At 33.5% G+C, this 13,904-nt stretch overlaps 1 long non-coding RNA gene across 1 annotated transcript; it reads right to left on the bottom strand.

The window, feature by feature from the left end:
• Window positions 1–2,145: 2,145 nt before the first annotated feature.
• Window positions 2,146–3,275, bottom strand: LOC114076169. Its single transcript, XR_003576997.1, has 2 exons — window positions 2,518–3,275; window positions 2,146–2,418 (listed from the first exon to the last, which is right to left on the bottom strand). It is a non-coding gene; the product is annotated as an uncharacterized LOC114076169 (long non-coding RNA).
• Between the last annotated feature and the right edge of the window lie 10,629 nt (window positions 3,276–13,904).

Here is a 13,904-nt window from a genome sequence, read left to right as displayed (position 1 = left end):
AATCAATCAATCTTATGATTTAAGAGAAATCGATTTCCAGCATTACAGAGTCGCCACTTGATTTTTAGTAAAATCAAGAAAAACGTAAAATTATTTTTCAAAAGACTTAAAACAGATAAAAATCAGTTGAAAAAGGTTCGATGTTCAAATGTACATTCCGAAAAGGTGTTAGGCCCTCGGACTGCCCACTAACTCGCGATTGACCGTCGATTTGAATAAATAACCTTTTTAGAATAATTTTCAAATATTTAATCTAAACAAAGTGAATTCAATTCTTTTACTATTTTTATTACCACTAAGTTTTTACTTAATTATTTAAAAAGGGAAATGAACTAAAGGGAGAAATTTTTAAAGAGAAATAAGTTAAAGTAAAGACAAGGTTAAAAACATATATATGTATATATACACACACACACACACACATATATATATATATATATGTATATATGTATATATATGTATATATGTATATATATATACATACATATATATATATATATAGCTACAAATTTAAATATCTAAAAAATAGCTATCTTTCGGGATTAACTAAATCATAACCAAAAATCAAATAATATGTTAGAGGCTACAATAATAAACAAAGACTAAGGATAGAAGTGTCAAATTTGGGCCTTTGGCCCAAATTACCAAGCCTTGAACCTGTCCTAAATCTAGGAAAATTCATCCAAAATATGGGTTGGGCCCAAATTTCACCAAAATGAATGCTGAACATTGTTAAGGCTTTATGGGCCTTTTTGCTTTGGAAAACCAGCGTATACATTTCGCGTATATCACTGTATACATACCCCTTTTTAAGTTCATTCTCGTTCGTAATTCCATTAAATCAACCTTGACTTGCATTTTTCATCAAATCCACGTCGTGCATTTTTTGAACGGCTGCATAATATATTCCGACTGTATACCAGTGTATACAGCCGGTATATCAATCTGTTTTCTCGACTTTCTCTAAAAAAAATTATTTTCAGCAATGTATTGCAAGCTTTTGACCTGTATACCATTTAGAGGGGACTGGACGACTCATAGAGGATAATTTGAGCCTTTATGGCTCGACGGGGGAATGCAAAGCGGGACAAATAAAAAAGGAAAATTACATTAGCAAAATTTAAATCCTAGCAACTAAAGAAAGAAACATATTTAATGGATTATGATATCAACTCGATCGAACAAATAACCCAAATCTAAAAGAGAATCACACCCAAATCAATGTATTGAAATTTTAGGTATGCAAGCAACAAATTTTTCACGAGGGAAAATAAATAACATAGCACATGGATTAATACTCCCTCCATTTACTTGTCCATAACCCCACATACGCTTTCCTCATGAATAAAATAATCAACAGCAAACTTCATGCAGTGGGACAAGCATTTCGGCATTGACGAAATGACGGATGAGGAATATATGACATTATGCTCAAGATGTAGACAAAACCAAGAAAAATAAGAGTAAATCCATATGTCAATAGAGTGAATCTTGAACATTCTAGCATGTGAGCCAAAGCAGTGAAGAAATAAACATTACATGATACTATTTGCATTAAATTAGACGCCTGGGAAGGACATTTGACATTTTCCACAACTCCGAATAGAAAGGAAAGCAGGTTCGAACAACAACACATATAATAAATCGATTCAAAGCTCAACCTATATATTCATATGACTAATCCGTTGACCACCCTATTTAGAACTGAAATACTAGGCTTCCGGATTAGAGAGGAACATATGCTTGGCATCCTAACAGATTAACCTTGAAACTCAACATTTACCAAACTATTTCGATCAACAGAAAGGTAAAAATATAAATAAAATCCAGCCATCTAATTCCTAAAGAAAACTAATAACAAGCTATTGAAGAGGAAGAGTTTGGCTGGATTATATAACTCCGTAGAGAACCAAATAAACCAAAATAACACTTACTAACTTTTTGAATCTAAACATTTTTACATGACAAGAAGCTTAGTTGTTCAAAATTTAATCGCGAGAACTATTCATTCAATTGGTGGATCATAAAGAAGTATTCAAGCTAGACACAAATAGAGATGAGATAGAACTAAACAAGTAAACATAGAACTAAGACTTGACATATACGAAGAGGGAGATATAAAGGATCATGAACTTAAAGAAAAAGTATGTTAAAGGTCCAACCATGCTAAGTTACTACTAAAACACAATACATGAGCTTGCTGTCCAGATGTAAATGTAGGAACCATACTTTAGATATATATTTTCTTAATTTGAATCTCACTATGTATACATTGCCATCCACGAAGACACATCCAACGGAAAGAAAACACAAACATAGTATTCATTCAAACTGAGTATATAAACTAAGATTCATTATGCCATCAGTCAATTGATAAATTTGTAGAGACTCCGGAATTGAAGACGATCCAACTCAAACCTTGGTAAAACAAAACAAAAAAAACAGGGGGCGTTAAAGAGTTGATTCAAAGAAAGGGAGAGGGACTTTTTAAACTCACAAATGAGCTACAGTACTGACCGAAGCCGACGTCAAGCCTAAATATTCTCAAAATAATAACCGATAGACGACTTCATGTAATCGAAAATGAAACAAGCAACACGATGAAATAAATATGCTTGAAGCTAAATGGGCATTAGCTTTCGAGGTGCAACGAAACTGGACTGGGCGAGCTTGGGACGATTCGACGGCTAACTGTAACTTGCCGCTTATGGGAAGAAAGTATATATTTGGTTGTTTCCTTATACGAATGGTGTAACTCAACAATTCTTATCTCTTTTCTATAGGCTCTTGCCAAAACTAGAACTTTTACCTTTATCCAACTACTCTCCAATATTTCTCTTCCGTCCCCCATTCAGTGAACAGAAAAATCTAATATATAGGGGAAAGAATTCCGGTTTAGGGAAAAATGCGAGGGAAGATGAAATCCGAATCACTCTTGAACTATGAATTTTGAATTTCAAAATCTTTCACCCTTTCGGAGTAGACACCTTTTCTGAAGCTCTGAGACCATTCCAAAAATGGAAGAGGGAAATGGACGATTTCAATTCATCCAATCGTCCTTGGAGGAGACGTGAGATCTCCTACGCACAAGGACAATCCGCGTGCCCCTGCGACCGCAAATTGAAAGAGACGAGGAGGAAGAAGACAATAATCTTTCGCTCATCCATGTCGCGTTCCCTTCCCGCGCTTCTTGAAAGTTGTACACTACTTAGTAAAATACTTTACGTAGTAAAATGAGTTCGTATTTTCCATAATATGAAGCTAAAAAAAGTACTCTATTTTTTTAAATAGCAAAAACAAAACTTGTTTAATTTTAGAACAAAAATTAAATATAACTAGAAATTATATTTGCCTAATTATCTCTTGACAGAACAAAACTAACATCAGGTGAATATTTTGTGAAATTAATTAAAATAAATTTAAATTCTGAATTAATGTTTGTCAAAGTAAATATTTCTATTCATTTATATATTTGAAATAGTAAGATATTAAAGTTAATCTTTATCGATATTTTTTTCTTAATTTGACATTTGATATAACCTTTGAAATAACATAAATCAATTATTTTAAATTACATTAACTTTATATTGTTACCTAATATGAAATATTACTACACCTATAAGTGGATCAAATTAAAATGCTATTATTATTATTATTATTATTTATTTATTATTATTATTATTATTCAACATATGAAATAATTGAGCGAAAAAATAATTCAATTAATTATATAAAAGTTTTTATCTTGAAGCTCCTTTCCACCTCAAATAATCTGTTATTTTCTTTTGTTTAATTTCTTTTTTCAAAGTATTGTTTTGTTACTTTTTATATTTATTCTCTACATATCTAGGACTCAGTAGCAGATCGAAATTTTCAAAGAAAATGAATTAAAAATTCATTTTTTTTTACATATTAAAAATTAGGGAAAAATGCGAGGGAAGACAATAATTTTATTAAGAAAGACTGTTTTTTTTTATCTTTGAGGAAAGGAAAAGAGAGTTGGGCCGGGTCAGGTTATCAAGGAAGTTGGGTTGGATCAGTTTTTGGGCCTTTAAAGTTTTGCAGGGGGGACTGATGTTGAGAACAAAGGAAAAAAAGTAAAGGGGTTGGGCTTGGCTGAAAGAAAATCGGAGCGAAGGCCCAGAATTCGATATCTTAGTTAATGACAGCGCCGATTTAGTCAAAATAATTTGTAGTTGGCCAAAGAGACGAATTAATCATAATTAAATAACAAGCTTCTTAAGGTTAACATAATAAAATAATTAACTCGAAAATAAGCTAAAGATTCAAAATATAAGCTAAAATAATTAACCAAATATTTATACAAACAAAATATTACTATCGTTATTATTATTATTATTATTATTATTATTATTATTATTATCTTGAAAAATTGATGAAATATAATAATTATACAAATAAATATGTAAGAAAAATGTGCTAGTTAAAGCAATATAACTCGCAATCTAAAATTTTGTTTATTATTATTATTTTATTTTTTTATATGTGTATACATATATACTTATTTATAAAATTAATTATTTTAAATTGTTTAAACTCGAGACGATCGCCTATTAATTATTATCAAGGAAGGTCAAAATTGAGTTTAAACACTCATGTCATTCATACATACAGAATAAGAGGCATTAGCATCCTAAGTAAAGACATTTTCATATTCACATATCATTCATGTATCAAGAAGAGGGACTTAAGTCTACCTAAACAAAGACACATCATTACTTAACTTTATCACATATAGCATATCATATTCAAGAAGCTCATAGGAACAACCTTCATCATCTTTAGGTCACCCCATACACTACTATAACATCATCAATATAGTCATCATAAGACTCATATAGTCAAGTAGGAATAACCATACATCAACTCTTAGACTACACACATAAAGACATAGTCATAGTCTAACATGATCACCTAATATCAATAGAAGAACCACATATTTTCACATTATTACATGTAGGTAGATATGATCATACTTGAAATAATAAACTACGCAAATCATCATAATACTTCAAGTAGTGCCGACAAGGCCATGATCATCATAATACAAACAGTAATGCCGTCCACTTCATTCACATAGTTCCACCACCATAAGTGGACCATTCCAATCACAACATAATTCAAGAGCTACATTACATTAAGTAAAGAGAATTAGGGCAGCGTACCACCAATATAATATCTCAACTCAATACTTAGCTAATCATCAAATTTAATACATATAGGCCCTTACTCATGGCCATGATCACTAATTCAATACAAAAATCATAATACTCAATGAAACTAGGTCAATTTAATATAGATTTATCAATTTAAGACAACCTATATATCGATTGAATTGAATTCTTACATCATTCAATAGCCTATAGAAAACTACACTAGAATTAATAAGAATTAAGTCAATATCAAGTCAAACATAAAGTAGTCAAAAACTTGAGTTAACCAATTACACGAGTTCATATGTTATTTGTGTTGAAATCATCTAATTAAAAATAATTCAATCAATATACAATTATTTAAAACCTTTAATGCCAGAACCTATGGATAGATCATAAAATTGGACAAGTTCATCTTTAGGAAACTTTAGAAATCACTTTGAAGTTTTGCTCTTTGATGAAGAGAGTTTCAGAATGAAGAACCATACCTTGATTAGAAGTTACCCACGAAATTTGGGTGAAAACCTTGAGGAATTTGTCCACGACCTGTAAGTTTGATGTTTCAACAATGGAGAGATTGATTTCAGAGAGAACTTTGTAGTTTTGATTTGGGGTCTTGAATAATGAGTTAAAGGAATGTTTTAAGTTTTAGACTATTTATATTAATAATATAAACCCTTTTAAATCAACCCCTAATAATTAAAACTCGCATGGTATTAATTTGGAAATCAGTTTTTTGACAGCCCACCAAGGACTACAGCAATCTTCACGGACCGTGAAGGTGTTTCGCGGACCCTTTGACGGTCCGTGGTGCTTGGGGCAGTGGATCCCTTTCCTTTCCAAGCCCCCATCTTCACTGATTGTAGTGCACTCTACTGCTCATGAAGTGGTCAGTGAACACCAAGGCAGTGAACTGCAAACTTGGGAAAACTTTTGCCCAAGAGTTAGGTCCTCCTCAAAAACCCTTTGGTTGGTCCTTGGGGAGTCTTACCTGGACTTTTACAAATTCCAAATGAGTCGCATGCTATCCCCCACACAGAGAGTAAATGAGGATATCATCAATACAAACGATAATGAACTAGTCTAGATACTATTTTAAAACTCTAATCATTAGGTCTATAAAACCTACACGAGAATTTTATAGTATAAAATACTTAACTACATATTCATAGTGACCATATTGAGTCTTACAGTTTGTCTTTGGGATGTCACTATATGTTACAACCCTCAAAATGAACAAGGAAAAACTGGAGCTTGACGTGAGTTTCTTGTGTTAACAACTTTATAAATTAATGAGAAATATTATTCAAGATCTGGAATGAGTGGATTTTAGGTAAAGGGTCAAGGAACAACCAAGACGTCTGAAAAGATAGTATTTTGTGTGCTAGTGTGTCCTTACATGTTGTATGTGTTTTGGTATGTCTTTTGGAGTCTAAAATGATAGGAGGTGAGCCTAGCATCTAGATGGTCATGTTTAGGGTCAAAACATCCGGGTATGGCTCCCCTAGGACCACCCCAAGGGTCCTTAAGGAGGACCCAAACGTTTTCAAAAAAGTTGTGAAAACAGCACCATTGACGGATCCAATCGACGGATCATCAATCTATTGAAGGACCATTTACGAACTCCATTACTTCACACTTAGAATTTTGTATCTTATCTCAATTTCAACCATCCTCATTCAACGTTGACGGACTTCCAGGATAGGGAGTCACATGATTGATGGTCCATAAATGGTGGCCGTCAATGGTCACCTGTAAGCTGTCGAAAATCTTGACCAAACCAGGGTTGGTTTGGCGAATTCCACCCTTGGCTAAATAAATGGGGGAAGATTTATTTTAAGTCATTTAGGGTATTTTAATATTTATTAAACTCTAAAACCTATAATTAGACTTCATTCTTCAAAACTCAAAACTCTTCCCTTCAATAAGTTCTCTCGAAACTCCATGGAAACTTAGAGTCAAATTCAATCTTGGATTAAAGGTTTCCATTGATTTCTTCTTCAATTTCATGGGCTTCTCAATACTAAGGTATGGTGACTATTTATCTATAGTTATATTCCTCTCTAGAGACAATTCTCAAATGGTTTTTAAATTTCCAAAAGATGATCAAAACCCCAATTCGTCAAATTTATGAATTCTTGGATCAAGTTGTCTGAAAAGAATTTTTATGATTATAATATGGTTTAATTGATGATTTCAAGTGACTAACTCCATGTATCCCTGATCTCTCTAATTCCTTAATTTTGTCTTGTAAAGTGGGCTTGATAATTGTGATTGTCTATGGATAGAATTGTATTTAGATTGCATTATATCATTTATCCTTGTTGTTATCTATCTATATATATGATGAATATTGTATGTAAGTATGTGTTTGTTATCTTGACCTTATGGGAATGATCATGGGTTAGTTCTCTTTTTATGATTGGAAGTATAGGAAGTTGATTAATTGTGAATCGTGATATTGTAGAATGGTGAAATGATTCAATTTCTTAGTATAGGGGTGTCACATCCCAAAACCACACCCTAGAAGTTAGGGGAAATCTCGGATTGCAACCGGCGTACTTGACCTCTTGGAGGTCCTGTACAAGCCCTTACATATCATTCATCGCATAAACATAGTGAAAAGTAGTGCATAATTAAAACTTTTCACAAAACATAACATTGTTTACAATTATCTTTCAAAGAAAACAATAGGAAATACTAAGTCTCAATCTCATCATCTTAATATACAAGAGTACTTGGGACACGGCCCATACAGAATACGAATATAGAAAAACTTAGTCTATTACGATACTTCAAATGAAAACATAAAAGACATATATGACCTCGAGTAAAATGATGACATACTTCAACTTCTCTTGAACGATGCTACGGTCCAAGTCTCCACTTCCCTATATCTCCTCACCTACCAAGAATTATATAGATAGATAAAACCATGGAGTTAGTACAACCACATGTACTAAGTATGGTATTATGCATAAAAATCATGAAAATGGACATTTATTGGAAATATGCATCTTTTCATTTAGAAATCATATTATAATCATAAAAACAACATTTAACAATTTAGAAACATATAGGAAAACATTTAAACAACAAATCATAATTTTAGAACCCATCTTACAGTGAGTTCATTCAGTGTACAGTGACGCACCTCACTGTTATAGTGAATTCACTTCCTTTCATATTAACCACTTTCTAGCATGTTGTTATCCCACTCAAAGCTATCCTAAGATTCACTTAAGTCACACAAAGAGAGACCGTTCATACAACCTCCTTAAGCATACCTAAATGACTCTCAAGAACACTTATAATAAGGCACATACACACTTACAAGACTTCAATCATCAATGTAAGATTCTTCTACCAAAGGTGACTCTAAGTCTCACTTGAGTGAGTTTTTAAGCGACCGCCCATACAATCCCTTACACACATTTAAGAAATCCTATAGACTACCAAGGATAGAATCATTCTCACTAAGAGTATCAATACATAGATAATATGACATTCTCTTTCAAAAGGCTATCAAAGACTTACTTAAGTAATCACGAAGATAACATCCATGATTGACCTGTTCAAGATTACCTATATAATCCTTTAGACTACCTAAGGCTTAGATCATGTCCACAAAATCAACCAACTTCCTTAACTAGAGTCATTCTCAAGACTTCCAAAGATAAGACATGAAGAGATCATCCCTTATGACCTCTTCACACTTTAGCTAAGGAATCCTTAAGCTACTTTAGATTAGGAACTCATTCATTTACATACTTAGTAACATAAGTAATTAGTTCATTAAGAGACTCATACTTCACATAAAGGACATTCAAGTAATGGCCTTGGACAAGACATAGGAACTTCAAATAACACGTGCAAAGCCTATTGTAAAATGTTTAGATAGCGTCCCATACCACCATCTAAACCTTATAAACTTCTGTAATGCTAATGCATATTCTATATGATGAGAATAGGAAATAACCGACCTAGACCAATATAGCAATACATGGAAACCGGAGTTCTATCCTACTCTGATGAGGTTGTTCTACTTGCCAAGGGTAGAACTTAGACACATCCCATGTAGGCACATGGTTAAGAAATATGACGGGCATGCTTTATAATATAGTCTTACCCTTAACTAGAACTACTTCCCTTACCATACTCACTCGGTGCTAGCCTTCTTTCTCATAGAGTAATTTCACACATTAGGTTCACATAAAAGGGTTCCATAAAAAGTTTATAACCCAATCACATTTACCCTACCATAGAAAGGTCCACTAGCGCTACCTTACAATGGCAACCAGAAGCTCATGATAACTTTCCTAAGGATTAATATGATGCCGTTCCAGACAATTAACCTTAAGTTTATCATTCATTTACTTTAAAGGATACCATTACGACTTATGACTTTAATAATCTTAACCATACCACTAAGTCAAGGTTTTCACATAAAAGACTCTCTTAAAATCATTTAAGGTCACATGTCAATCAAACATACAAGACTAAGAGTTTTAACATCCTAATTCAATATATAACATATTCATAATCATATATATACATCAAGTAAGAGATACAAGTCAACCAAGACAAGACACCACACACTTCACTTTTAACTCATAAAGCATGTTATTCTAGAAGCACATAGAAACAACCCTAACATCTTTAAGGCATCCTATATAATATCATAACATAATCAATGTAATCAATATAGTTTTATATAGTCAAGTAGAAATAACCAAGACTCAACCCTAAGACTACACACATAAGGTCAAAGTCATAGTTTAACATGATCACCTAAGACAACATGAATAGAAGAACACATATATGACTTCACATGTAGATAGATATTTTCATGATTATCATAATAAAACTACACAAATAGTCATATTACTCCAAGTAATTACCGACAAGGCCATGATCATCATACTGCATAAAGTAACGCCGACAAGGCCACATCAATTTCAAGTAAAACACATAACACCGACACCATAAGTGGACCGTACCAATGACAACATAATTGAAGTATAAATGATAACAAATAAAGAAAGAAGGGCACCATAACCCCACATCATCCTCAACACTTCAATCCAAAGTCAACTAACTCAATTCGATAACACAAGACCCTTACCCAAAACCATAACCAACAATTCAAGATAAAAACTACAATAATCAATGAACTAGGTCAATTTAATGTAAATTCATCAATCTAATACAACCTATATATCAATTTACTGCAATTATTACATCAATGAATAGCCCACATAAAACTACATAAGAATTCAATAACATTAGATCAATATCAAGTAACCCACAACTTAGTCAAAAAATAGGGTTCATCCAAATTCATGGATTCATAGGTAATTTTTAGATTAAAATAATCAATAAAATATCAATTAAATCATTATTCAATGTTTATAAATCATTAATGCAAGAACCCATTGTAGAATCATGAAATTGGACAATTCAACCTTGAAAACTTTAGGAAACACCTTGTGAGTTAGGCTCCTTGATGAAACAAGTTTCAAGGATCAAAAGTCATACATCAATGATGATAATTCTTCACTATTATGAAGAATATCCACTCAATTCGTCACACCAAGCTCTTTTTGGACTTCAATGGAGTCTTTGGGAGTTTCTAAGGGATTTTGGGGTTTTGATTTAGAAGAATGAAGTCTTCAATGTGTTTAGGGATTATATACTAATTTAAAATACCCAAGAGACACCTAATAAACAGTCAATACTTTTATTTGGAAGTGGGGTGAAATTATAACATCACCCATCAACTTACAGTAAGGCTGCACGCAGGCAGACTACCGTCGACGGTTGCCCCATCGATGGGGCATAGGTCCATGCATGGGCCGTCCTGGCCTCCGTCGATGGGTTATGAGACTTGAACTGGGAGTTTTTCTCTCCAGGATACGGACCAGATGACGCCCACCACCTACGGGGCGTCGACCAGGCCACAGGCCATCGATTGTCATCCGTAGGTGGACTGCCTTGGGCAGTTTTTGCCACCAACATGGGTCCTTCCTCAAGGACCCTTGGTTGGTCCTTGGGGATGTTTTCCCGGAAGTTTCTCACCAAACATGACCGTATACAATTTTAAAACCTCTCACATGAATTTCATCCAAAACGAACACGTAAAAATTGACAAAATATGCCTAGACACACAAGGTCATTTCAAAGCACATCTTTCAAATGTCATGGACGTTCTTAGACGTTTGACCTCCAAACTCCACAAAACTTTACAAACGGACTATATATGCTATAATAACTCATTTAAGAACCTTAAGACCTCATCAATATTACATAAAAACATAGAACCGCATATGAGGCACATAGGTGGCTTAGTCATCGAACGTCGTGGTCGTCTCTTAATGTTTAACTTTTAATGTACCTAATACTTTAGACACTTCATTAATACCATATATTATACCTATTTGGTACCTCAGAACATCATTACCAAAATTCACCTAGGTCATTTTCGGGGTCTTACAGTACGATTGCTTTGTATTGTTTGATCCACTTATTGTGGAGGTGCTTACTTTTTGTTCTTGTTATTATTGTGCTTTTGATGGATTTATGAGGTGAACTGAAGGTTTGTTATGTTTTTATGTAGAATATATGCATATTGTGAAGTTACTATATGAAGTTAAAATGAACTTGTATAAAGTTATGTGATAATGTGAATGAAAGCATGCTTCCTCTAAATGTTGGTATGTGATGATGATAGACTATGAAGATTCTCTATATGTTATATAATGTCTTAATTAGGTAAACCAAGTTTTCCCTACTTGATACATGAATGATAAATGAGGTATACTAGAGTATGTCTTGCATCGGTAGACCTAAGAATGGTGCCCCTTCTTGATGAGTGTAGAACCCTAAGTGAGTAAGGAAACCTTGAATATGAAAAGAAGTTTTACAATGAAGTGAATCATATAGACCTACCATGGTAACCATTTCATGAATGATCTGTCCTAATGAACCTTGATCCGTACACACTTATGGATCCCTTCTTGGTAGTGATATTATGAGTTTGTAGGCTTAGGGATGGTACCTTCTTTAATACTCTTATGTTAATGAGCTTACTCTATCAGGACCAAGCAAATTACCGAGTGGATGTGCTTCAGGTAGTATCTCTAGTTGAAGTATGAGACTAGAGTACAAAGAATCCTTTTGATATTACTTAAACCATGTGACAACATGGGATATGTCTTTGTTATACCTTTGGCAAGTAAAACACCTTCCACGGTGTGGGTCTTATGTCATCAGATTCCATACCTAGCTAGTGTGGTCTATGTCGGTTTAATTCCTTTTCTCATCATGTGCGAGGTACACTTTAGCTATTGGAGAGGTTCTACTACGTACGTAGTAAATGGGATGATATCTACACATGGAACAAGTAGTCTTTAAAGGTACTAGAGTGGGTTCCCTACGTCATCTAACACCATTATGTGAAGTCCCTTAAATGCATGAATGTCTACTTTAGTGTCTCTAGTAATGAATGTTTCGTTGCGGTGTTGTGTTTGAAAGGAAATATTCTTACTTATGGTAGTCTTGAGGATCATATAGGTGTGTATGAATGGGTTGTACGGGTGGTCGCTTCATGTCTTACTTAGGTGGGTCTTAGGATAACCTTATGTAGAGGGCAAGTGATGTGATCTCTAGACTTGAAGCTTGGGACATAGATATTCTCTCAAGATTTCGGTACATCCTTATATGCCAAGGAAAATGCTTCTTATTCTAGTTTCTTTTCCATTTAGACATTTTCATATGACATTGTACTTTTCTTTCAATGTAAGGGTCGTGTCCCTAGTTTGAGATTCTTAAAGTTTGAGTCTATGTTGGTTAATATGAGACTAGTGATGCCGTTGCTATGAAGATTTATTTTGAAAAGTGTCGGCTCTTAAGCCCTATGATTTACTTAAAATTAAAATTCCGTACTATTTTATGACAATGCAATGAATGAATTCTAAGGGAATGTATAAGACCTCCGAGAGGTCGAGTATGCTGGGTTACCACTAGAGGGTATTCCCGGTCCGTAACAATATCTCTAACTTTAAGCTAATGATAGACAGATCTAAGGTTTATCTAAGTAAAGCAAGTAGAACCCTAAAGTTGGTTGAACAAGTCATTAATCTGTGTGATGTGATATTTATTCTTGATTGTGACTTTTTTCAATTGACAATAGTCAATCCACATTTTAAGATAATCATAGTTCTTTTTCATGAAAAACATTGATCACCTCAATGGAGATATACTTGTTTTGATGAATCCCTTATCTTGAAAGTCGTTCAACTCTTCTTTCAATTCCTTTAGTTGAGTTGTATCCATTTTTTAAAGAGGAATCGAAATAGTCTTGGTATATGGAAGGAGATCTATTACAAAGTTTATTTCTCTTTTGGAGGAACTTGTCTCGACCCACGGGTACCCCCTAGAGGTAACATGGTGTGTAAAACCCCAAATGACTCCATACAAGGCACTTAGAATATCATTATATAAGAAATAGAAAAATCATAGTAAAAACACATTTCAAGTCTAAACATTTCATAAAATAAAAGTGGAAGTATAGACCTAAAGTCTCAACATTGCCATATATTAAAATATTCAAAATGATAAAAGGACATAGCCCATACAATTTAGTCCAAAAAGAATCACAAGGAATAAAACTACAATGCGCAAACGTCTGTAATCGAATCATGAGGACTCACCAGCAAGATAGGAGAATAA

The sequence above is a fragment of the Solanum pennellii genome, chromosome 2, assembly GCF_001406875.1.
Source record: "Solanum pennellii chromosome 2, SPENNV200".
Classification (NCBI taxonomy): domain Eukaryota; kingdom Viridiplantae; phylum Streptophyta; class Magnoliopsida; order Solanales; family Solanaceae; genus Solanum; species Solanum pennellii.
Note: the sequence above shows the minus strand (reverse complement) of the source record. Positions and strands in the feature narration are given on the sequence as shown.